Source organism: Heterocephalus glaber, unplaced genomic scaffold, assembly GCF_053883595.1.
Source record: "Heterocephalus glaber isolate CG9 unplaced genomic scaffold, H.glaber_assembly_v1.0 deba00001689, whole genome shotgun sequence".
NCBI lineage: Eukaryota > Metazoa > Chordata > Mammalia > Rodentia > Bathyergidae > Heterocephalus > Heterocephalus glaber.
The window spans coordinates 11748032-11773128 of NW_028258414.1; the positions used below are offsets into that span (position 1 = coordinate 11748032).

The 25097-nt window shown below is 51.9% G+C and overlaps 1 long non-coding RNA gene across 2 annotated transcripts; it reads left to right on the forward strand.

Moving 5' to 3' along the window:
• The first annotated feature begins 267 nt into the window (after positions 1 to 267).
• Positions 268 to 23467, forward strand: LOC110344171 (uncharacterized). Of its 2 annotated transcripts, XR_015446476.1 has the most exons (4): positions 268 to 3697; positions 3792 to 3853; positions 18080 to 18197; positions 18362 to 23467. It is a non-coding gene; the product is annotated as an uncharacterized LOC110344171 (long non-coding RNA). The 2 variants fall into 2 exon arrangements; XR_002386521.2 differs by lacking the exons at positions 18080 to 18197; positions 18362 to 23467 and adding an exon at positions 10841 to 11436.
• The last annotated feature ends 1630 nt before the right edge of the window (positions 23468 to 25097 follow it).

A 25097-nucleotide genomic window follows, 5' to 3' on the forward strand; every position in this document is an offset into this window, starting at 1 on the left:
TGAAGGGACCATTAGGTCCTCTGTGGCCCTGAGCTTGTGCCCTAACTCCCTCCAGGGGGGGCCCAGATGCCACCCCTTTCCAGGGTCTCACAGCTAAAGCAATCTCCCCATCCCATCCCTTTGAGACTTTTGCAAGAGTTCCCACTTTCCAGCCTATGGGGCCAGGAGTTTATGACCAGGTTTTCTCTGCCCTCTTAGCCTCAAGCCCTCGCGAGTGTCCCATCACAGCCATATCCTGTCCTGCCCGCTCCTCGGTGGCATGAGACAGCCCCCGGCCTGGCCCAGACATGGCTGAGCTAGTAAGTGGGTGAAAAGTAGGGCTGGAGCTGACTTCTGAGGGAGCTGGCAGGGAGGGACCAGGGGAAGCCTAGGCCGAGCCTAGGAGACAGAGCTAGACTTTCTGAACTCTTCCTAGAGCTGGGCAGTCTTCGCTGCCAGGGGCAGACCAGGCCAGAGGAGGAGCAGGAGGAGGAGATCCTGGCAGGCCCTCAGATGGTGGGAGGGGGGCCGTGTGTGGGCAGCCGCCACCCTGGGGCAGGAGCTGGGCCAGGTATGGGAAAGGCTCTCCCTCCCTCCCAGGGCTGTGTCCCAATAGCCGAGTTGGGAAACTCTGGCTGGGTTGTCACTGTCTGGCGGGGGACTGTCCCTGAGGCACACCATCCCTGCTCTGTGCCTGATGCTCCTGCCATCTCGGGGCGAGGCTGCTGTCTGTCCATGGAGGCTTTGCCTGCTCCGGAAAGCCCCCCTCCTCCAGCTTCAGCCGAAGGAGCTGCAGGCTGTGTGCCCGGCCCGGCCTGGCCACCCCGACCTGCACAGCCTTCCTTCCAGGAGGTTCCTGGGCCCATCCATCCGTGCAAGGCCTGGCCAGCTCCCAGGCCCACCTGTCTCCTCTTCTGCTCTCTCTGCAGGGCCCCGAGCAGCCAGCCCTGCTGTTCTCTCAGCACTTGACCTGGGCTGGTGGGATGAGCACTGAATGGGGAGTCAGCACACCTGACCTCTTTGAGGCCGGGCAGCCACTCCCCTCCCAGGTGTTCTAGAGGGAGAACATTTCCCGTGCCAAATGCATGGCTCTGGGCAGGAAAGAGGTGGGAATAGAGGTCACAGAGGTCAAGACCAAGGGATCACCTATGTTAAAGGAGAATGATATGAACTTCAGTTCTTAGAGGGGGAAACTGAGGCTCGGAGAGGTTAAGGGCTTGGGCCGTCCCAGTAGTTGGTGGCTCTCAGGCCTGTACTCTCTTCCTCCTCCTGCATGGTGCTGCTCCTGGGTGACTTGCAGGTCACGTGAGCTCCCTCCTCCTCCACGTAACTGGGTGCATCCAAGTTCAAAGCCTCCCCCGTCCTGGGCACAGTCCCCATTTCCCTCCTGCTAATCTGGCAGGGACACAGGGCTCGGCTCCTGGTGCTCACATGGGCTCCTCCAGGCACAGGCTGCGGCCTGAGCCTCTGCTCGCACGACCCTGGGCGCAGCTGCTTCCCAGAAGCTGTGCACAGAGGGTGGCATGACCAGCACCGTGGGGCCGGCCTGGAGCGTGTGGAGCAGTTGCTGAGATGTTCCCAACAAAGCCTGAGGACACGGGGAGGGGCTGCCACCTCCGCCGAACCACCCTGCTCCCCTTTAGGGCTTCGTTCTCAGCTGACAACAACCCAGTTCGACAGGAGCAGGCTGTAGAGGCGGTGAGGGTGAGTAATTAGACACTAATTAATTTGCATTTCATGAGAGAGTCGGGTGTTAGGGGGAAAAGGCTGCAAAGATGAAAGGCCTTGTCCCAGGGAAATCTGGGATGAGACCCAGCCCAGAGGAGACGAGGGAAAGGCAGGTGAACAGGGCAGGCTGTGGATGTGGACATGACCAGGCCAAGGCAGAAAGGCCTAGGGACCCCCCGGCACCCACCATTACACCAACAGCCCCCCGAGGCGTGGCATAGAGATGTATTTGGAATGGAGGAGGGAGATGGGAAGATAGAGAGAGGTATGGAACACATCCACCTTTCTAGAGCAGGATAGGTGAACTTCCACTGCAAAGGACCGCATCATAAATATTTTGGGCTTTGCAGGACATGGTAGTTTGTAGTCATGTACTCTTTGTAAAAGATGCCAAAGTCTTCCTTGGTTCTAGGGTCACAGCCAAACAAGTCACAGCTGGCCTCTGCCTCTGGTCGCCAAATGACCTGTAGGGCCCAAAGTAAAATTCTGCATTTCTAACAAGGTGCCCGGTGGTCCGGGAACCCACTTTGAATTTGGAGGATCAGAGCCATGGCAGAAGGTGGAGCTACATGAAAGATGCGTCCCTCGTTTGTGTGGTGACTTGAGGGCCCCAGGTTGCCCAGACCCCTCCCCCACAAGAAACAAAGGTAGAAAGGAGCTGAAGAAAATCAGGATTTAAAAATTGCACTTGTAAGAAAGCTGGAGTTTCCGGACACCTTCAAAGTTCCCCAAGGTTACGATGTTTTTCCCCTTCCGGGGCACTCAATTCTAAGTTCCCAAAAGATATGAAAGACTGAGCCCAGGCCTTTCTCCTGTAAAATGGGCCTTTCACCTGTGAATGGGCCATCGCCTTTCACCTGTAAATTGAGGCTGAGCTTTCTATAGATTCACAAAATTCGAAGATTTTCACCGGACCCCCACCCCCTAGCACTTAGGTGCACCCAGCCCTGGCCACATCTGAGGCCTCCAGCTCCCTCATCAAGGACAGAAAGGTGCTCTCTCCAAGTCTTCCAGCCCAGACACACATCCCGAATCAGTGCCGCCAGCTGAGATCAGCGTCCAGCTCCCGGGAGGGGCCACTTCTACGCGTCCCAGCCATTGCCAGTCCTCAGCTTTCGCTGGCATCACGCCCTTCTTCAAGAGAGCATCGTCAAACCTCTTTGGGTCAGGATGTCAGCTCGCCCTCTGCCTGTCCCTTATGAGGACGAGGATGTTTGTGGCATTTAGAGCCCACCCTGACAATCCAGGAGAACCTAACCCTCCCAAGGTCCCTAACTCAACCATACCTGTGGAGTCCTGTTTTCCACTTATTCTGCCAAAATTATTTCCAGTCTATACGGATTAAATACCCAGCTGTTCTGCACACACCGTTGCTTTCAGTTACATTGAGCACCGCAGCTCACATTAGCGGAGCCCTTACGCTAGGCGCAGTCTTTAATGGACTGCGTCATTTGCCCCTGCCCAAAGAAGCCAGCGATATGCTAATCCCCCTTGCACTGTTAAGGAAACCAGGGGCGCCGAAGTGAAGTAACTCGCCCACGGCCTCCAGATGTGCTGCTGGGATTCCTGCTTCATCTCTGGCTGAAGACTCTGCCATCTGCCACCATTGATTGCCTCCCAGTGTAAACCGGGCTTCTCTGTGAAGCTATTTACAAAGTTTGGTCTCGTTTGAACTTTGAAGCAGAGTCTCTTATCAGATCCTACAAATTGCAGACATAGCACAGGAAGAGCTGCTCTAGAAAGCTGAAAATCCAATTACAACAGCCAAGGGAATGCAGTTCTTTGGGGGCTACATTTGTGACCTCTGCCTTGAAGCACAGTCCCCGCGGGGAGAAGGGAGGCCCAGGCTCCACCTGGCCCTTGGACAGCACATCTCGCCGCCTCTTTATTACTCTTCCCTCTCCGAACTGTTGGGACCTTGGATGTGAGTCCTGCTCTTGCTGGATTTATGGGCTGAACTCCTTGGCTAAGCTGCTTCTTCACTCACAAGGTGGCCAGTGGCACATTGTCTCAAAGCTACTTGTGTTTACCTTTCTTTACTAATTTCAGTACCATAGCTAAAAAACTGTGTTTGCTTCTGTAAGGAAACTGCCGTGGAAGATGTGGACGGGGAGTGTCTTGTATGCAGGGTTTCCAGAAGCGGAAGGTAGGTTGCCGAGAGGAATGGAATTTAAGAAGCAAACAGGCCAGCTCCTCTGGAGGGTGCAGGGGATGGAGCAGCCCAGGCACACCCACTCCTCTGGTACAAAGATGCACAGAGTACAGGGTCCCAGGCAGCCGGGGCAGGGGTGTTCACCCGGTGGTGCCCGGCACAGGAGAGGCCAAGTGGCAGGAGGGTGCGCTGGAGGCAGGCGGTGCTGGCCGCAGGGCGCAGGGGTGCTGGGTAAGCCACACCAAGAACTGGAAATTGTTTCTGAAGGTTGTGGAGCACCCCTGTAAGATCTTATGGAGAAAAGTGACATTTGCGTGTGCTGTAGAAATGTTTCTCTGGCTATAGCAATGGAGAGGCTGGCTGGACTCTTGGGAATAAAGAGGGAGAACTGGGTTCCATTCCTTTCCTTTCCGTTTTTCTCTTTTCCCTTCTCTCTTCTCATTCCTTCCTCCTCCTTCTTCCTCTCTTTCTCCCCTCCACCATCCTCTCCACCAGCACCTTGGCACCTAGTAACCACCATTCTACTCTCCCTCTCTTTTGAAATCCAATCCTGTTTTGGTTTCACGTAAGAGTGGGGACATACAGCATTTGTTTTTGTGCTTTGGTGTAGTGTCCTCTGGGCTCTGGCATGTTGCAATGACAGAATGTCCTTTTTGAGGCTGCATAGTATTCCACTGTATATATACACATTTTCTCCATCCATTTGTCTATTGATGGACACCAACGCTAAGTTCATGCCTTGGTTATTTTGAATAACACTTCAATCAACATGGGAGTGCAGATGTCATTTTGACATACTGATTTCATTTCCTTTGAGTGGATTCTTGGAAGTAGGATTGTTGGATCATATGATAGTACTATTTTTAATTTTTTTAGAAACTAATATACTATTTTCCACAATGGCTAATTTACACTCCCATCAGCAGTGTGCAAAGCACCCTTTTCTTTACATTCTTGTGAATACTTGTTATCTTTGCTTTTGCTTTTTTTTTGTTTTTTTTTTTGAGACAGGATCTCAATATGTAGTTCATGATGGTCTTGAATTCATTATGGAACCCAGCCTGGCCTCAAACTCACAGTGAGCCTCCTGCCTCAGCCTCCTGTGCTGGGATTACAGGGGTGTGCCAAAATGCCTGACTACTCAGAGTGGTTTTAATTTGCATTTGGCTACTAGTGAGGTTGAGGCTTTTTCCATATACCTTTTGAACATGTGTGTGTCTCCTTGTGAGCGATGTCTGTTCAATTCTTCACTGGTTTTTAACAGTTATTTGTTTTCTTACTATTTAGTCATTTGAGTTCCTTCTGTATTGTGCATACTAATCCCTTCTGGTTTTGCAAATATTTTCTTCCAATCTGCAGCTGTCTCTTCACTCTGTTTCCTTAGTTTGATGTAATGCTACTTTCTATTTTTGCTTTTGGTTCTATATTTTAAAAAAAATCTTTGGGCCGGGGATTTAGCTCAGTGGTTCTGCCACCTGCCCTGCAAGCACAAGGACCCAAGTTCGATCCCTGGCACCAAAAAAAAAATCTTCGCCTGGGCCAATATAATGGAGGTTTTTTTCTTGCTTTTTGTTTTCCTGGGTAGTTTTGCAGCTTCTGCTCTTAGGTCAGTAATCAGTTTTGAATTGGTTTTTCTATATGATCTCAACTAGGGTCTAATTTCATTCCTCTCTATGTGAATAGCCACCATTCATTGAATAAATTGTCCTTTTTCCCATTGAGTGTTCCCAGCATCTGTCAAAAACCAATTGATTGTAAGCATATGAATTCCATTCTGGGCTCTCTCTTCTGTCCTCTTGGTTGAGCGCCTGTTTTTATGTCATGCTGCTCTGATTACCACAGCTTTGTAGTGTACTCTGAAGCCCAGTAATATGATGTCTCTAACAGTTTTATTCCTTGTCTTTAAGATTGCTTTGGCTAATTGGGGTCTCTTGGGGTTCAATATGAATTTTTTTCTATTTCCATTGAAAAATGTCACTGGAGTTTTGATGGAATTTATAGCGACTCTATATTAATTTCTCGAAAACAGGCCCATAGGCTATCTTTCCAGTGATAGGTGTCTTCTTCAGTTTCACTCATCACAGTTTTATAGTTTTTAATGTTCAGGCCTTTCACCTCCTTGGTTAAATTTATTCCCAAGTATTTTTTTTTGGTACCAGGGATCAAACTCAGAACCTTGAGCTTGCGAGGCAGGTGCCGGAACCACTGAGCTAAATCCCCAGCCATATTCTGAAGTATTTAACTTTGTGTGTAATTGTGGTCACTGGGATTGTTTTCTTGATTGTGTTTTTGGGTAGGAGGCACCAGGGTTGAGCAGGAAGCCAATCCAACTGGTGGAAGCTGCGGAGGGTGGGGAGGGAGGGAGGTGTCCCTGTGCCCAGAGGTGGGGCATGGCCAGTGGGGAACAGGGAGACTCTGGTGACAGCAGAGGACAAGGGCGGGGTTTCCTCAGAGGCTGAGCGTGACAGAGAGCACACGCCCATCTCTATCTCGAGGCAGGACACAGACCTACAGCGCTGCAGGGGTATTTGGGAGGTGGCTGCAGTAGGTGCCTATGGGAGAAAACCAGCACAAGCCCCCAGTCTAGGTCCATTTTGCCTTGGTTGACTGTGGAGCTCTGGGAGGTCATATTCATTTTCTGCCTCAGCTTCCTGACCTGTGAAATGTAGGAATTGGACAATATCAGAGGGGTCCTCCGTGGAGATCGGTTGGCAGGAGGATGTCCCTAGCCCCTGGAAATGGTGCTCACAAATTGTGTATCAGCTGGGCACGGGGGCACATGACTGTAATCCCAGCACTCTGGGAGGCTGAGTCAGGAGGACTACAAATTAGAACCCAGGTCAGGCAATTCAATGACTCAGTAAGACCCTGTCTCAAAATACAAAATAATAAGAAGGGCTGGGGATACGGCTCAATGCAAAGGTCCCGAGTTCCATCCCCGGTACTGCAGCAACACCAAAGCAAAACTGTGTCTCTATCCTCCCCTCTGTGGATGGACTGCCAGTGTCACCTGAGGAGGGAAGTGACGTCAGCACTCACAGGTCACACCTGGGCTGGAGACCTGCTGGTGAGGATTGCTCTGAATATGCCAAGGGTGAATCTGTCCCACCCAGCCACTTCCTGGAAGGCAGAGATCTGGGCCATAGGTTGCCCACATAGCAGGCAGCAGGGGTGTCTCACACCCCATGGGCCTCTGCACACCTGCGTAGCCACCCACGGTGACATGCAGCTCTCAGGACACCTGGGTCCTCAACCCAGATATGACCACCTGCACGGCTGACTGGGGCCTCCACGCTCATTCTCTTCCTTCTCCTTGAAAATTCCTGCTCATCCTTCAAAGCCCAAAGTCAGCCAGGTGTGGTGGTGTTCGCCTGTAATCCCAGCACTCTGGAGGCTGAGGCAGGAGGATTGCCGAAAGTTTGAGGCCAGCCTGGGCTACACAGTGAGTTCAAGAGCAGCCTGAACTACACAGCAGGACCCTGTCTCAAAGAAAAAAAAAGTCCCAAGTCCACCCTTCACGAAGCTTTTTCAAATACCCTTAGGCTGTGCTGGATTCTCACCGAGACAAGTGAGAGAAGCATAGGGAAGCTGTCTGCCTGGCCTGTTTCCCATCTGTCCGGCTAGAAGCCATTTGCATGCCTCTTTTCTTTCCTCCCATGTCTGCCCCATGAGCCCTTTTCAGTAGGGACCATGCCTTGGGCACCTCGGTGTCCCCAAATGCCACCCCAACAGCTGGCACCTACTTGATGCTCAGCAGAAGTTACTTTCTCTGGTTTTCCTAACTGAAGTGACTGTCAGTCACCAAGGACGTTTCCTGTTCCCCATCTTAGCTCCTTCCTGGACCAATTTAGGGGGCAGTGAAGGGGGTGACGTTCACTCTGCTCCCCTGGGAGGGTCAAGGAGGCCCATGGCAGCAACCAGCAATGGCAGCACTGGGGATCCTTTGCAAAGTGCCTCCCATGGCCCTTCCCACAGCACCCTAGGGTGACGAAGGCAAAATGAGACCTGTGGAAGATTGCACAAAACTTCTGGACTTGAACACGGGATGGAAGGAAAGGCCCACATCGGGGGCACGTTGGCACATGCCTTCTGTCAGGCCCTTGGTGATGAGGGCTGTGGCGTGGTGCAGAACAGACCAGGCCGGCTGCCTTATCAGTCCCATTTTACTAATGAGGAGACAGGATCAGCTGCTTAGCTGGCCACAGGGCCCTGCATGTGGTGTGCTGCTTCCCTTAGCATGAGTGGGGTGCTGGGTCCTGCTGTGCAGTGCCACCTCAGGGCACCCCTGGCTCTGCCTGATGGTCCTGCCAAGATCCCCTGGGATCCCCAGCCGTCCCATGGGCTGGGCAACACTTTCTCTGCACACACCACAGACTCAGAGGTGAACGAGGGGTGGCTATGCGCCCCATGGCCTTGCTGATGGCAGGCCAGGTGCCGGGAGGGGCCCCATGGGCCCACGAAGCAGAACCAATAGCCGGACAGGGCTTCTGGGCCCATGGGAACAAGCATGGCTGAGTCACCACCCAGCTGGACACAGCCACCACCACCATGGGATGCAAGGCACAAGAGTTCCCAGCCAGGGCCACGGCCTGGGGACACCCTGGAGCGAGCTGGTGTGGCCTTGACTTGCTGTCACCCTGGGGACAGCTGGCCAGTGTGTAGCCCTGGGACAGAATGTCGGGTTGGAGAGCAGAGGCCTGGATTTGTGGAAGGACGAACATGGGTTTCAATCCCACGCCAGTCCTGTCACCCTCTCCCATGCCCTCCTTTGTCATGCAATCTCCTGTGCAAATGGAAGGGAAGATGGCAGAGCCAGGCACATAGTGGGGCTTCCAGTGGGTTAGTGCCTCTGCTCCATGGCTTCCCCTGGTGAAGGGGGAGCAGCCTGGTCCCATTGTCCTCAGTAGCATCATCTGTGCTGCTTGAGGCAGGGTGGGGCAGCACCCCATTCTGCAGGGGCTCCTGGCGAGACCCTCCGGAGGGACTGGTGTCACCTCCGGCCTGTTTTCTCAGGCAGTGGGCAGAGGCTTTCGCTTCAGAGCAGGCACGCCTGCTGCTGGGAGCAGCTGAATCTATGGACACCTTGGCCATAGGCACAGGCAGCAGCAGGCAATCTCCCTGCCCTCGGGGTGCTCACTCCAGGCCTGACCGAGTCCAGCTCAGGACGAAGTGACCAGGCACCATTCTGGCCCAGTTGCCAGAGAAATCCCCCCCTCTTTGATTCATCTTCTTCTATGCTTCCCAATTTGTACTCCCGACTCCTGTCTGCCACAGGGTGTTTCACAGACCTTCCAGAGAGGAGAGACCTGAGCTCCCAAAAACAGGGAGCGAGCGAGAGGTCCTCTAGGGGTGGGAATACTGTCAGTGCTGTTGGCATTGGCAGAAGCGGGAAGTGGGGGATCCCTCCCAGGAGGAGCTGGGGAGCCCACAGTGCCACTCACTAAGCATCAAGCCCCAGCTGTGGGGTTAAAGGAAAGAGCAGGAAGCCACATCTGCCTCAGTGGGTCCATCTGAGCTTGGAGGAGTCATGCATGCACGCATATGCACACACACACACACACACACACACACACACACACGTGCGTACGCAATTATTTTTCCTGTTGGGGGAGTGGCTGCAGTATGTAGAACGAAAACCTTGTATTTGACAAACCCAGACCAGGAAAAGGACTCAGACAAAGTCACACAGCAGGTTAATCGATAGCACATTTGGGTTTCTTTTGAGACAGGGTCTCACTAGGCAGTTCAGGCTGGTCTTGAACTCACTGTGTAGCCCAGGCTGGTCTTGAACTCACTGTGTAGCCCAGGCTGGTCTTGAACTCATAGAGATCTTCTTGCCTCAGCCTCCCAAGTTGGGGAGGGGGATTACAGGTGCGCACCACCACACCTGGCAATTTTCATTATCTTTTTATGCCTTATCATTGAGCAAGTTGTTCTCCTTCCCTGTCCCACTTCCAGCCAAGTCTCTGCATCTGCCACTTTGGGCAGGCTCTGCCCCTTCCTGAGCATCATTTCCTCCTCTGGAAAAGTCCAGGGAGTTGGAGTGGATGGTTCCTGGGGGCCCCTCCTGGCAACAAGGGTGTCATCTGATGAGTGCACAATTTAAAGCAGCTAATAGACGTCTCTGAAACTTGGCAATGCTAGGCAATTACTGGGCAGTGCGGGGCAGTGCTAGGCCTGTGGAGACGTCCCCAGCCCATGTATCCAGGTGTTGTGAGCCACCCTGGGGACCTTGGGTGTGAATAGCATCGCCTAAGGAACCTTGTGGTACAAAACAAAAAGAAACCCTTTCCCCAAGCTCCCTGGGGGGTTTCGGGGAAGCAGCGTCCTCACCACCAGGCCTGGAGTTGTCCCTGGGGCCTGGAGAAGGTAGCAGAAGGCCAGCTTGCTCCCCTGCCCTTCCCCAGGGCTCTGCCTGTGGACAGCAGCCCCATTATGGCCTCCTTCTGTTTTGTTTTTGTTTTTGTTTTTGCTTTGGTACCAGGATTGAACTCTTCCTTATGCTTTCGGGGCAGGCAGTGGAACCACTGAGCTAAATCCCTGGCCCTATGGCCCCCTTCTGAGAGTGGCAAAGCAAACAATGCTGAGAGAGAAGAGCCAAGGACCCTGGAGAGCACCTGGGCTCTGGGGCTTTGGGAAGGGCAGCAGCCCCTGCTCTCCAATCGCAGCTCTGCTCTGCAAGCTGAGGGACGTGGGCAGTGAACTTGACCTCTCTGAGTTCCATTTTGTTGTCTAATCGTGAGGATTAGCTAAAATGACAATAATAAAGGCAGTCTGGAGTTACAAATGGAATTCACTGGCACTTGTTGGCGCCACACTGTAGATGAGATCGGCAGCTCGGGGTGTGGAACAGGGAGCCTCAGGCGGCATTTGAGGTCAGTTCTGAGCTGTGTGATCCTTTGGAAACACTCGCAACATCACCTAATCTTGATGTCTTCATCTGTCAGGATGGAAATATTAATGTTATTTTTTTCCCGAAAGGTCAACAGTAGCGAAATGGAGAGAGGATGTTACAAACAGTGGGGCTGAGAACAGGCCTCTCCTGCTCCCCAGGGGGCCTGGCCTCGGAGGCTCAGGGACAGGCGACGCCGCTGTGATCCACAGCCAGGAGCGGCCTCAGGTGTGTGACACTGCACTGCCCTGGCCGCCCAGCCGGGCTGAGGGCCCCTGCCAAGCCCTGGATGACCCACGGCCGCCCGTCTGCCTGGTGGTTAGCTCAGGAAAGCCTCAAATTATACAATTTATGAAACCCAATCCAGTTTTCCGACTGGAACGTGTGATTAGAGAGATTACACATTCACTGCCGCAATTATGGTAATACTGATGTGTGGACAGATAACTGGCAGCGGGGCCGCTCCGAACCGTCTATTTATAGGCTAAGATTCCTGCTATCTCAAGGCAGACATATGGGCCATAAAGGCAGGCGACAAAAAAACAGGCGGGGGAGGACCAACCTCCTTCGGAATAAAAAGACACCGAAAGAAGCGGTAATTAGGGCTGGGACCAGCTTATGTAAATCAGGTAATACTTTCAAAACAGAGATGAGATCCGGTTTTAATAAAGCGTATTGGAACAAATGGCGGAATAATGACTTAATAAATCTAAATACAAATATTTTGTTCTGTCTCCAAAATGTACAGCCCAGGCATCTGCCGAGCTGGGCCCAGGCTAGGGGCGGTGTTCAGTGTCACTGTAGAGTGTTCTTTCTCTCCCTCAGCAGGCTGGAGGATTTTAATTTTTAGCCTTCTGCTAAATTACATGGGCTGTCAGTCAACTGTGGGAGATATTTTGAGTAGAGAGATTTATACAAACACACAGAGCACACTCAGAAGACTCCTCACAATATCTTTTACACTGGCCCGGATGTAAATCATAGGTTGTTGGAAGCTGAATTACAGCTTTTCTGGAAATAGACTGCAGAGAAATTATCCACCAGCAGGAGGGATCTGGTGGTAATTTTTTTTTTTTTTGGATGCCCCCCCTCTCACTCCAGTCTGAATCAGAGAATCATCATGGTTGTTCTTTTTGGTACCTTTTCCTGTCACCTCCCACCCCAACTCCAGGATCTAAAGCTGTTACACAAGTGTGTGTGCGTGTGTGTGTGTGTACATGTGTGCGAGTGCGCTGATTGACTAAACAATGTTGGCCTGGGCTCAGGCTGATTTTTAAAAATTAACTGCAAGCTGGGCATGGTGGTGCACATCTGTAATCCCAGGACTCAGGAGGCTGAGGCAGGAGGAGACCAACCTGGGTTCGAGACCGACCTGGGCTACATAGTGAGTTCAAGACCAGCCTGAACTATATAGCAAGACCCTGTCTCAAAAAACAAGACAAAATAAAAATTAAGTATTTTAAGGGTTCTCATAAGAGGTGTATATTTAATTTCTTGAGAGATCAGAAAATCTATCCACCAACAGTGGGTTTGTCTTCCTGAGCAGTGACAGACGGCTGGAACAGAGGACACTGGGTAATGAATGTAGCTTCTGCAGGTCTTCACTGTCCCCATTTCCCATGCTCCACCCACTGCCCTAACACTACTGGAGTGTTTTTATGTGCTGTATTGTCCTTGGTTGTCTTACTTTTCTTGTTTAACAGACCCAGATTTGAGAATTAAGGATTTATGGATGCATCACATGCATTATTTGAAGGTTCTTTCCCTAAACGTGTGGTGTCCTGTGAGTGTGTCCTTCTAAAGCTCACAGGTTGGAAGCATGGTTCTCAGCATGGCAGTACTGGCAGATGGTGAGATCTTTCAAAGGTGAGACCCAGGGGAAGAAGAGATTAGGTCTGGGGGGCGGTCCTTAGGAGGAATTTAAGTAGTTTTCAGGCAATGAGGCAGTTGTTGAGAGAGTGGGTTGTTATGAAAAGAGGAAGACTGGATCCTCACTCTCTGACAGCTCCTCCTCCTCCTCGTTCTTCCCCGCCCCCCAACTTTTTTTGGACAGGGTCTCACTTTGTAGTCCAGGCTGAACTTGAACTCACTATGTAGTCCAGGATGGCCTCAGACTCCTTGAGATCCTCATGGCTCAGCCTCCCAAGTGCTGGGATTACAGGTGTGGGCCGCCATGCCTAGTTTCTGGCTTCACATGTTGTCACAGGATGTCTCTCTTGCACATGGTCCCACCGTGACACATTCTGTCATACCGTGCTATAGCCAGGGGCCTGACCAGAGCTGTCATCATACAGCTTGGACTTCTTGTCTTCAAAACTGTGAGCTAAATGCACCTCTCCTTTGTGTCTGTACAGTACATATGTATATACATGGTATGTACTGCGTATTATTAGTCCTTTTTCCATTAGCATTACAAATAGTATACAACATAGTATATAGCATTATATATAACACAGCATATAGTACATAGTTCATATGTATAGTATTAGTTCTTTTTCTCTTAGTATAACAAATGGAAAATAAGAGTCTATAAACAAAATATATGCTCCAAATACAGTATTTTGGGTCAAGCTGCCTGTTATTCCTCAATAGAATGAGAGGGAGGGAAGGAAGGAGGGAAAGAGCGATGTGGGGAGAGAGAGATTATTAATGATCCTTACTGGGGAAGAACTGTTTTTATTTCACTCTATTCTGTTTCATCTTTTAAATAGATGATGGTTGTTACACTGAACACTGTTACAATGTTCTTAACTTGACACAATTAAAAGCTGGTAACTTTGTGTCAATCTTGCATACTCATTGGCCTGTGAAATCCCAAAGAGGAGGTATTCCTCATCCACACTACCAAGTAGTTGTGGATTCTCAGAATGGAAGGGCAGTTCTGAACATGCTCGTCCTTCGGCCATTCCTCCTCACATGTGTCTGTTCTGTTCCCCCCTTCCACCCCCACTTTTTTTTTTTGGTACCAGAGATTGAACTCTGGACCTTGTGCTTGTGAGGCAGGTGTGGTGCCACTCAGCTAAATTCCCAGCCCTATCCACCCATTTCTTCGGACCTGTTTGTCCATCCCTCTGTGCATTCATTCAGCTGTCCATATAGTGTCCATCCATCTGCTTGCCTAGCCATCCATCTATCCATCCATCCATCCACTCATCCACAGAGCTCCCCTTTCGCTAGCCTGCACTCTCCATGTGTATATCCAGCAATTCCCCTGTCCTCAGGACAGGTATGGCAGAGACTTCTTCCTGTCCAAGTCTGTGTCTTTATTAGAGCAAATGTCCCTAGGATTTCCACCCACCAGTGTCCACACAAGGACTCTGAAAATAGCTCAATCTCACCCTTCCATCAGCTTAAAGGAGCTCTCGGACCTCTCCCCAAGCTTCATCTCTCACCAGAGACTACCACACTTCCTCCTCCTGGAAAAAGTCCTTAGATTCCTCCCATGACTCCTTGGATCTTCTTCTTGGTCCAGTGCCCTGTTCTTCAACATGGTGCTTCTTGTGAGGCCTGGGCAGCCCAAGATGCATGGGGATGTCTTCTGTCTTGCTGTTGATGCTGCTTCTAGGGCCTTATTTGGAGTCTGGATGTCTTCATCTCACTGATAGCAAGAAGGTTGCCAGGTCCCCTAAACCTGCAAATTATGCTCACACATGCCATTCATTTCCCATGTGAACGTCAACAGTCACGATAGACTCAGTAAAAAATTCCTTCCTTCCTTCCTCCCTTCTTTTTTCTATCTTGTTCTCTACCTTCCACCAAGCATTATAAAGGTATCTCCTTATACCAGTACTCCTTGTCTGTGTGAAAACCCCCCACAGAACCAGATCCGGCTGTACATGGGGGGAAAGGATCATTTCTTTGTGTGGAGGAATTTCTGGGTCAACGCGGGGCTCTCCGCCTTTCCCCCTATTCTGCTGTAGTCGTGATCTTTCCCACCAGCTAGCTCATCATTGATCTCGTACAGCTACGGTCCTGTAGAGAATATCTTTGCTCATGAGTGGAGGATGGAGGATGCCAAAGCTGTGCCCTCCTCTTGGTCATTTGTACCACACATGGGGACAAAGTTTGATAGGAGACCAAAGGGATCAACTCTGGAAGGGCCCAGTCTTGAGTTGAGGTAGGAAATGGACAACACAGAGACCCCAAGGTTGAACTCTCTCTTTTGCCTGCAATGAGCCATGGTGGGTCTGTTAACTCCCTGAGAATCCTTGGCCTCTCAGAGCCTGCTGAACAACCCTGTTGCTTCTCCTAGATTTTGTATCCCATGAAGCACAGCTACAGGAATCTGTGTCTGCAGGGAATTGGTTCCAGGATCCCTAGGACACCATTGCTCTGGGAGCCAGGCAGGAATTTGATCATTTGGCAGTAATGGCCGGAGGGCCTTTGTGGGCTGGGAGAGGTGGCTAGGATTACTAGAAGGCCGCATTTAGTCACCTTGGATCCCTTCTAGGAGCAGGAGTATCAGTAGAGAAGCCTGGATATCACTGAGGAGGAAGTGACAGAAGATGTTCAAGGCACAGGCATAGAGGGCGTCCTCAGTGGAGTTCAGCAATGGGGTGAGCCCATGATAGTTGATTTATGTGTCAACATGTGATTGGTCTCAGAGATGCCAACAACAGGTAGAACATTATTCTGAGTGTGTCCAGGAGGAAGTTTCTGGTACAGATTAGCACTGGGTTAGTGGGCTGAGTACAGGATTTCCATCATCAGCACCAGGGGCTTCCACTGAGGACCTGGATGGAAGGAAGAGGCAGAGGAGGAGTGAAAAAACTCTCATCTTGAGCTGGGACATCCATCTTCTCCTGTCCTCAGACAATGCTGTTTTTGGTTCTTGGGCCTCTGGGCTTGGAGTGAACACCAGGACCTGCCTGTGCTCCAGCTTCAGACAGCAGATTGTGGGACTTCTTGGCATCCCTAGGCATGGAAGCCAACCGGACATAATACATCTTTTCCCATTTACCATCTGTGTCTTATTGGTGGTTTCTCCAGAGAACCCCAAGACAGAGGGAGATGGTCAGATCAAGGAGGTGTCGGTGGAAAGTGGGTGTCTAGTCCCTTATTGTTAGGACACAATACCTGATACCCACAGCTCGAGGAGAAGTTAACTTTGGCTTATCTTTCAGTCCATTGTTGGCTCCCTCTAAGGCAAAACAGCATGGGAGAGGGGTCTGGCAGAGGAAGCTGCTCATGGCATGGTGGACAGGAAGTAGAGAGAGGTCAAGGGAGAAGCTGGGAAGGGAGATATAAACTTCCAGGTCACATCCACGGTGACCCACCCCTTCCAACAGCAAGTCAGTTATAACACCCCTTTAATTCAATCACCTTCCGAAGGTCTCACCTATGATCTCAAGAAGCTTTAGGGAGACATCCAGATATAAACCATAATGGAGGGCCATCTCCCCTAATTGGTTGATAGAGGAACCAAGGACAAGAGAGAGAGTTGCACACAGGCTAATGTGGGGTCAGACACAGGACGAGGACTTTGGTGTCCCATTCCCAGAGTGCCAGTCTTTCTTCCTTGAGTTGAGGGCTTGCCATGAAGTGCTCCAGGCTTCGCCAACTACCTCTCCTTCACCCTCCCCATCCTCCAAGGCCACACTGCTGTGCCATTTCACAGAGGTGGAGCGCAGAGACTGGCCTGCCCTCACACTATGCAGAAACAACCAGGCCTGAGGACCCAAACGCAGCTCTCGATGGCCTTTCCCTGCCACTGGCCTTCATGCATATAGTCACCAATGCTCTTGGTTCTCTGATTTCAATTTCTGAAAGGAAATCACACTCTATTTATAGTTGGGTCAAACGTCTAGGTTCAAGCGAGCACTTTTCATGCAGTAACGTGGCTCTTCGTGGTCTTTTCCCAGTGGAAGGGTGAGGAGGCTGGGGCAGGGAGGGCAGGACTCACCTGCTGGGTGAGGTTTGTGAGCCAGTGATGCAGAACTGAGCAGACAGTGGCCTTGGGCTTTATTTGTTTCTTCTTCCCCACAGGGGACTGAGGTGACAGCTGCATTCCTCCTCCCAGGTTCCAGGACAACAACGCTCACATGCTTTTGTTTATACACAGACACACACTCACACACATGTTTTTTTTGAGCTGTACTTTGTGGAAAATGCTGCATAGACCTAAGCATTCTGCAGACAGCTCCACTACCTCACGTCTGAGACACCTCAGGGGATGAGCCCTCAGGGACCTCCCAGCTCAGGTGGAGAGGGTGAGACACAGAAGCCTCTGAGGCATGGGGAGGGCTTCCTGGGGGACATGGACTCTGCCTGTCCCATATGAGGGATGGTGGGCTATCCAAATTTTGGGGTTCTCTGTGTATGTGCATATTTCTTCCTTCAAAATCTCCTCTTCCAGTTAAAAGCCCATCAACCAAATTCCTTTACTGGCTGGCTTTTGTCATCCTAAATTCTATGATCCCCCCACCCCGCCCTTCGTTGAAGTTTATTGTGAACTCCTTTTGAAAGGAATCATAATTGCCTACTGTCACAACATGAGAACCACTTGACAGACATCTATCCTGAGACACCATCCAACGCCTGTCAGCCAGCTGGCTCTGGGGCTGGAGGGGGGGATGGAAGAGTCCAGCAACCAGAAACAGGGTTCTAGGACCCTCAGATCACCTCCCATAGCCTGGCAAGAAGGTCCCCCTGCCACCCTCTGTGTGTCCAGAAGCTGGGGGAGAGACAGATACCACCACAGGACACTTTAAAACTCCCACTCCTTAAACTTATATATATATATATATATACATATATATAGGTATACATATCCATACATATCATAGCAGCCCAAATTCTCATCCTCCTTTTGGACAACTGGCATTTTGTAAGTCACAACCACCAGAACATAAATTATTATGGGGAATGATCGATACATTGTTCAGTGGAGTTGGCATTTGGGGAGAACAGACTGACATACAAAGAGACAGTCTTAGAAGTATTAATGCACAGAATCTACTCATTAATCAATAAGTAAATATTTCTTAAGTGCTTATGAGGATAGAAAGGAATGACAGTGCAGGAGTAAAGGGGCTGGCCATGGAGTCTGGGGGATGTGGCTTTGAATCTTTGGCCCCTGCTGCGCAGGGATGACCTTGGGCAGGCACTATAACCGCTGTGCACCTGTTTCCTCAGCTGTAGTTGTAAGCATGATACTAGAGCCTCCTTCTGGGCATTGCTATTGGGATTCCACAACACAATGTGAGGAAGGTGCTAACATTCCCCCCAGGTCACTCAGCTAGGATTCAGGGCTGGGAGCCCAGGAACAGCAAACTCCAGGCTCAGCCCAGCCTGGCCCGGCCCGGCACTAATGGGATCCATGCTCCCAGCTGCAGGTGGGGTGACTGCCCGTCACCCAACACGGCCACCAAGGAGAGGAGATGCGTGAGGCTGAGGTGACTCCCCGGTCACACTTCAGATGGCCTTTGGACGTCACAGAGCGCTCAGGTATGAGTTTCTCCCCAGGATTGTCCCATCTTTAACAGAGAAACGGACCAGGCCTCACATGAAGCGCAGGTATGGGGTGGTTCCGGACATCTGGGCTCTGCCCAAATCAGATGTTCCTTGTGCCTGGGAAAAGCACCAAAAGCTTTTCTGCTCCTTTCTCTCAGATTCCCGGCGGTGGTTTGTGCTCGGAACAGAATGGCCGGATGTGCGGAGGACACGCTCCCCCACTTGAAGCTCACTTAGGGTGCTCTCAAAGCAGATGCCTGCCTCAAGTGGACCTTTGGACTTTCCCTTGACTCATGCGGGCTTCCTCCCCCACCCCTGGGCCTGTCCCAGCTGCCTCGGTGCCAGGACATTCTGGCTCTTCACACACAGAAGCCAAGAGGGATGGTTCAAGGGGACTCAGAAGGCAGTCGGGCCTGAACTTGACCCTGCAGGTCTGGAGGCTGAGACTGGAGAGCCCCATCACCCACTGCCAACACCCAGAGGCCTCTGGGAAGGCCAAATTAGGCCTGGGTGGGGTGCTGGCCTGGAGTGGTGGCCGTGACCCTAAGCAAGTGCTTGGGACTATATCTGACTCAGAGGGCAGCGGGGTTAAGCCAGGAGAAGTCAGAACCAATGGAGAGGAAGACAAAATATGCAGAGGCAGTGTGGATTCCAAAGATCACAGGGAGAATCGAGGAGGAGGCAGGGCCCAGAGCCAGGGGGAGGGGAGGAGGGCAGATTTGAAGGCCCTCCTTGACCCAGGACAATGGGGGCTCTCTGGTTTTGGAGAAAACAGGATTTGAAGGTACCAAGGCAAATATGCAAATGAATGCAGAGCAAGAGTTGGGCGTGGCTGCAGCCCGAGGATTTCTGCAGGCTCTGCAGGCAGGGGAAGTAGGCTTCCCTATTGCGGTTGCAAGGCTGGCTCCCTTCTGTTGGCTCCATTGAGCCTTTCTGCTGACTCAGACAGAGGACAGGAGATAGCTGTGTCACCTGAGTGCTAACTCCAGGGCCCTTTGCTAAGGGGCTCCCAGTGTGGGAATCTACCCCGCAATGGCCCCTTGGAATCTGCAAGGTTCATGATTTGTCCTTTTTTTTTTTTGGTACTGGGGATCAAACTCGAGACCTTGCGCTTGCAAGGCTAGTGCCAGAACCACTGAGCTAAATCCTTGGGCCCTGCAAGGTTTATGATTGTCTACGCCAAAGCACCCATGTGGAGAGGGGAGGCTAGGGCTCAGCAGGCTTCCAGGTCGAGCACCAGCTTGACCTAGTGTGGTCTAAGCCTGCTCCATTCCCAATGCAGTCTGGTTTTCCTGATGCAGTCTGGTTTTCCTGTTGCCCAGGAAGGACCGAACTAGGTTTTGTTTTAAACTATAAAATCCACAAAGCATAAACCAGCTGGGAACATCACAGACACCCTGGCCTCTCACGCAGCTTTAGTAAACATTCATCTGTGGCCATTGCCCAGATGGGATTGCAAGGCCCTCTGGACACCCTGCCCAGCACATGGCCACGTCCCCATCCGTCCTTGGAGACCCATGAACTGTCTCTCGCCGCTGACAGCCCAAGGGCCCCTGAAGACTTCCGTACCCCTCTCTGTGATATGGACATGGGGCCTTCCATGGAAAGCCTCAGGCCCAGGGATTCTTCTATGTCCCTGAGGCTGGAGACCTCTCCCCTGTGTCAAGTATCCCCCTGCTGCTCCGGGGGCCAGGGCTCAGCGAACTCCAGGGATGGCTTTTCTCTCTCTCTCTCTCTCTCTCTCTCTCTCTCTCTCTCTCTCTCTCTCTCTCTCTCTCGGTACTGGGGATTGAACCCAGGGTCTCTCCACTGAGCTATATCTCCAGCCTTTTTATTGCAATCCTCCCTCCTCAGCCTCCAGAGAAGGTGGAATTTCAGGTATGCCCCACCATGCACAGTGCAGTAGATTTTTTTCGGACGGCCCCCCTCTATGCTTCCTGCTCCCCTCCACTCTCCCCTGGCTGGTTGCAGTGGGAAAGCAATTACTAAAGGAACCTCAGATTCCATTGTGAGCAGGTAGCAGCTCCCAAATGTTGGCACCCCCCCCCCCCCAACTGCAGGAGGTAGCTCCCAGGTGAGACATTTTGCAGATTTATCCCCTTCTTCCTAGGAAACTTGTGGCTTTATTCTGGCAGAGCTAGGCTGGGACCAGGGGTGGGGGCCCCTGTGTGAGGCTGAGGCAGGACACAGGAGATGGGGACTGGGGTGGCCTGAGGCAGGCAGCCGGGAGGGGCCCAAGGCCACTGTCAAGGGGAGCTGCTTTGTCCCAGGCAGAGCCCTGCAGCTCTCCAGAAGGTTTCCTCAGGTGGGTTGCAGCTCTATTTCACAGACTGGGACAGTGAGGCTCAGCAGCAGCCTCTCCGCTCGTGGCCTTGTTGGGTTGTAAGTCAGGGCCGAGTTTCTGCCCATCACTCTCAGCTTGCCTTGTCCTCAGGACAAGGGGACAGGAATTTCTGAGGCCCCAGCCTCTGCGATACCCAGGGTGACAGTTGGCCAAGCTGCTTATCCTTTCCGCTCTGAGGCAGTGGTGATCCCTGCCCTGCCCTGTCCTGCAGGAGAGGGAGTGTGTCACCCCCAGGTTGCTGTCTGACAGAGGATATTAGGGTCATTGCTACCATGGTGGGAGGAAGACAGGCCCCTGTGCAAGAATGACTGTGAACCCAGGTGGCACCCAGGAAGCCATGGGGCTGCGGACCTGAGCACCATCTGCTTGGCCCAGGCTCTAGGGAACTCCAGATGTCACCCCAAAAGGGCCAGGAGGGGAATTCATGACCTGGCCATCCTCTCCCGGCCCCACCCCCCCCTCCCTGCCTGCCTGCTGGCAGAGTCCTCGACCCACTCAGCTGAGCCAGGACTGTCTGCAGACAGGAGGGACTTCGATCAGTGTGATCACAAGGCTGACACTTGCATTGCCATGATCCCCTCCTGGGCTCTCTCCCAGATTTCTGGGCTGGAAGGGAAGTCAGAGAGCTACTTCTCAGCCTCTTTGACCTCTCTAAGTGGTAGGAGTGTGGAGATGCCCTATCCCCGGGGCCAGGCTGGTAGCCTGAGCGGGAAGAACAACCAGAGGCCCCGGCCCAGCTGTCCCTCCAGAGAGGGTGTAGGTTTATTCCATGAAGGTTCATAGAGCCCGGTCTCCCCTCTACTTGAGAAGCTGTCCCTGGCCCCCAAGTGGAGAAACTGGACCCTGACGCCAGGAACCCAGCAGGGGACCGACGCATTAGGCTGAGGAACAGATCCTGCTCCCCACCGCCACCCTGTCCCCCCAGTCACACAAGCATCACAGTGATATCTCATTCAAGTCACCTAGAGAATAAAATTAGAAATCGCATCAGCTCCCCTGAGTCTTGTTAGATCAATCCCACTTACACAAAACAGGCCAGACAGAGGGCGAGGTTTCCGTGGAATTAGGCTGTGTCCCCAGGGGCTGCCTCGGAGCTACCTAACATTTCTGAAAGCTGCCAGGCACCCTTTTGCATAATTTATCAATTACACACAATTCAATTCATCGCAAGCAGGAGGCAGGAGGGCTGGCCTGGGACGGAGGGGACCCTGGAGCAGTGTGTGCAGGGAAAGGAAACCCAGATTCTCACCTTTCCAATGAAGGGCGGAGGAAGGAACGTGCACAAATCTTTTATCCTTGTGGGGATAAAGCAAGGGGTTTGGATCAGGGGACACAAATATTTCTCATCCAGTTCTTGAATTTGTTCAGAGGCCCGAATTGCAGGTAGAACCCTGGTGGGTGGAAAGAGATGCTCAGAGTTTGGGCCCTGTCCGGCAAAGTGTGGGGGCATTGGCGGTGAGACCCAGGCTGGCTCAGGGTGTGGGCACCCAGGGGCAAGGGGTCCCTTGGCCACACCCAGGTGTGCTTCTCGAGTCAGCCTAGTGGTTGTCGTGTTCATAATGCCACCTCTTCGCCTGTCTAGCATGATAACTTCTCGGTGTCCTGCTGTTTTATATCAGTTGATGCAACTCATCAGAGAAGTAGTCAGGGTGACTGTGAGAATCCTGCTTTACTGACAAATACAGAGATAGATGCCCAGGGAGCAGGAGTGATGTGCCCAGGGCCACCACGATCAAGTGTCATTGCTCAGGTGGCCTCTCTCCACCCCCAACTACCGCACCCCTCCCTCTCCCAGGCCCCTCTGTCCTGGTGTACTTTGTCGTGGTAGAAGAAGCAGAGGTTAGACTGTCTACCTGCCTACCTGCCGACCTGCCTACCCAAGGAGGCCAGAGAGTAGGACTCTGTCTTTGTGTCCCAAGCACTCAGCCGACAACAAACCCCACTCAGGATGGATGAAGGAAAAAAAATCTCTGGGTACTGGAGACCAGAGAGACACAGCTTGCTAATACCAGTTTCCTGACTTCCTGTCCCAAAGCCGTTCCTTGACCCCTGACCTCTATACCATAGTCGAAGGTCCATCCACAGGCTCAGCTGGGCTGGCTCGAAGCCACTGCAGAAGGGACAGTACCTCTTTCTCCAGCCTCAATCTCTTTTGTCCCTGGCCACGGTGTCCAAAGTGATGAGACTTGGGGGAGAGCTAGGGTTTGAACCTAACCCTGATAGGTCCCCAAAGCTGCACTAAATCTATCATGCCATGGTTCTGCCACTTCATCTCACAATTTTCAAAGTCCTCTCTCACTTGGATCCTTACAGGATTGTAGATATGCAGGTAGGTGGGGCAGGGGTGGTCAGGTCACATTAAAGATGGGAGGACTTACGTTCAGATGAGTGGAAGGACTTGTCCAAGGCCACAGAGCTCACGGGACAGCTGGGACCCCCCCCCCCCCCACACACACACTGCAGGGTTGGGTGGCATTCACACAGGACCAGTTATATGCCCAAGGTTTATAGCTAGTGAGTCATGGCCCAGAGCTCATGCTTAGGCCTCTGGCTCCAAAGCAGCTCTTTGGTGCCCAATCACTGCTTGAGTTTGTTTGGTTTTAGTTTTAATTTTTTATTGGAAGGCTGAAATGAACATTCAAAGGAGCGGAGTTCCCACTGCAAAGAGCTCACCAGGGCGAGATCTAACCGAGCAGGGAGCCTCAGGGCTACTGAGGGTGAACCAAAGGCAATTTTGCTCTGCTGAAATGCTAAATTATCTGCCTGGCAAATAAAGGCTCAGATGATGAAACCTAATAAGCCCTCATTATGCTCCTGGAGGAGGCCACAGCGGGGAGACAGGATGAAGTCGAGGAGGCCTACTGGTTATCCCTGAACATGAGGGTCAGTAAGGTGAGGGCAGGCTGGGGTGGGGAGAAGCGGGGCGAGCCCCAGCCTTGTTCTGAGAAGGCTCTGGAAGCCCCCCAGGGCCAGCACTGCCCCTGGTCTTGGAGGGAGCAGGCGGGTTCTGGGGCTGGTTCTGGGGCAGCAGGCTCCATCTTGGCTCAGTCCGGCCTGGAGATGCCTGCAGGGGCAGTGATGGCTGTTTCTGTCTGCAAGCAAACTCCTTAGCCACTGTTTCTCCAGCCTCAATGGAAATAAAAGCCAGGAAGCTAAGTGGCGGGTGATTATGGGGTTCAACTTGCTTATTAACAGCCCACAAAGGATTATCATGGGGCTTCTAGGAGAAGCCCGCAGAGGCCTGGCAGTGTGATGGCTGCTTCCTTACTGGCTCCGGCACTGCTCCTCTAGGCTTTGCCTTGCATGCAGCCTGTGCTCCTTCCCTGTGATCCCATTGGAGCAGCAAGAAATGGGGAGGCCAAGACCTCCACTGTGCTTGCCAGGGGCTGGGGGGTCGGGGACCGTGCACCCCTGCCCCATGGTATCTACTGCAAACATTTCCAATTGCCCTTTGAAGCAGATCATGTAGGCAAGTTGATAGAATAGTGTAGGGCAGGAAACTTGTCAAATTCTGTTTCTACAAATAAAGTTTGTTTTTTTTTTTTGGTCCTGGGGATCGAACTCTGGACCTTGCGCTTGCAAGGCAGGCACTGGAACCACTGAGCTAAATCCCCAGCCTCTACAAATAAAGTTTTATTGGGTACAGGAGCCCCATTCTTTTGCACATGTCACCTATGGCTGCTTTCAAGCTGTAAGTTGTGTAGCTGCAACAGGGACTCTCTAGCCCACAACAACTGTAATATTTGCTCTCTGATCTTGGAAGACAAATGCTGGCTTCCCCTAGGTAGGGGCAGAGTATAGATTTCAGAGTTGCCTATATATAGATTCACATGATTCAAATGTCCCTTTTACTTTTCTTCTGCTCCACCTTGGACATGCCACTTCCTGCCTGGAACCTCAGTCTTTCCACTTGTAGAAGAGAGGTAATAATGTACTCAGCACAAGCTTATCATACTTTATTATTACATTTTATAGACTTTATATTGTATTTTAGGCAATGCCTCACTGGATAGCTCAGACTGGCCTTGAACTCACTATGTAGCTTCAATCTCAGCAGTCCTCCTGCTGGGATCACAGGTGTGTGCCACCACACCTGGCTCTGTGTTTACTTTTTTAAGTGCTTGCAAGAACTGACTTGTTTCCCCCTCACAGCCAGTCTGTGGGGTGGGTGCTATAACGATCCTACCCATTCTACAGAGGGGGAAGCACACACCCAGAGAGGTCTAGTACCTGCCCTGGAAAACACGGCTCTGTCCATTCAAGCACAGGCTGTACCACCCGAGCTTTGTGAAGATTAAAAGGTAGGGGCCAGAAAGACTGGGTCACTGGATCCATAATGTGGTAGGAGTTTGCTGATCCCTTCACCCTCTTCCCTAAAGTGCTTTGCTTGACAAACCTGTCCAAGACAAGGGTCCTGGCCCCCCTGGATTACAGACACTGAGGTCATCATGTCCCTGCCTGCCCCCGCCAGTCCTTGCTAACATGAAAGCGGCAGTGAGCCTCCTGGCACTCCCGTCTCCCTGCTGCCACCTCTCCCTCCTACTGTTTAG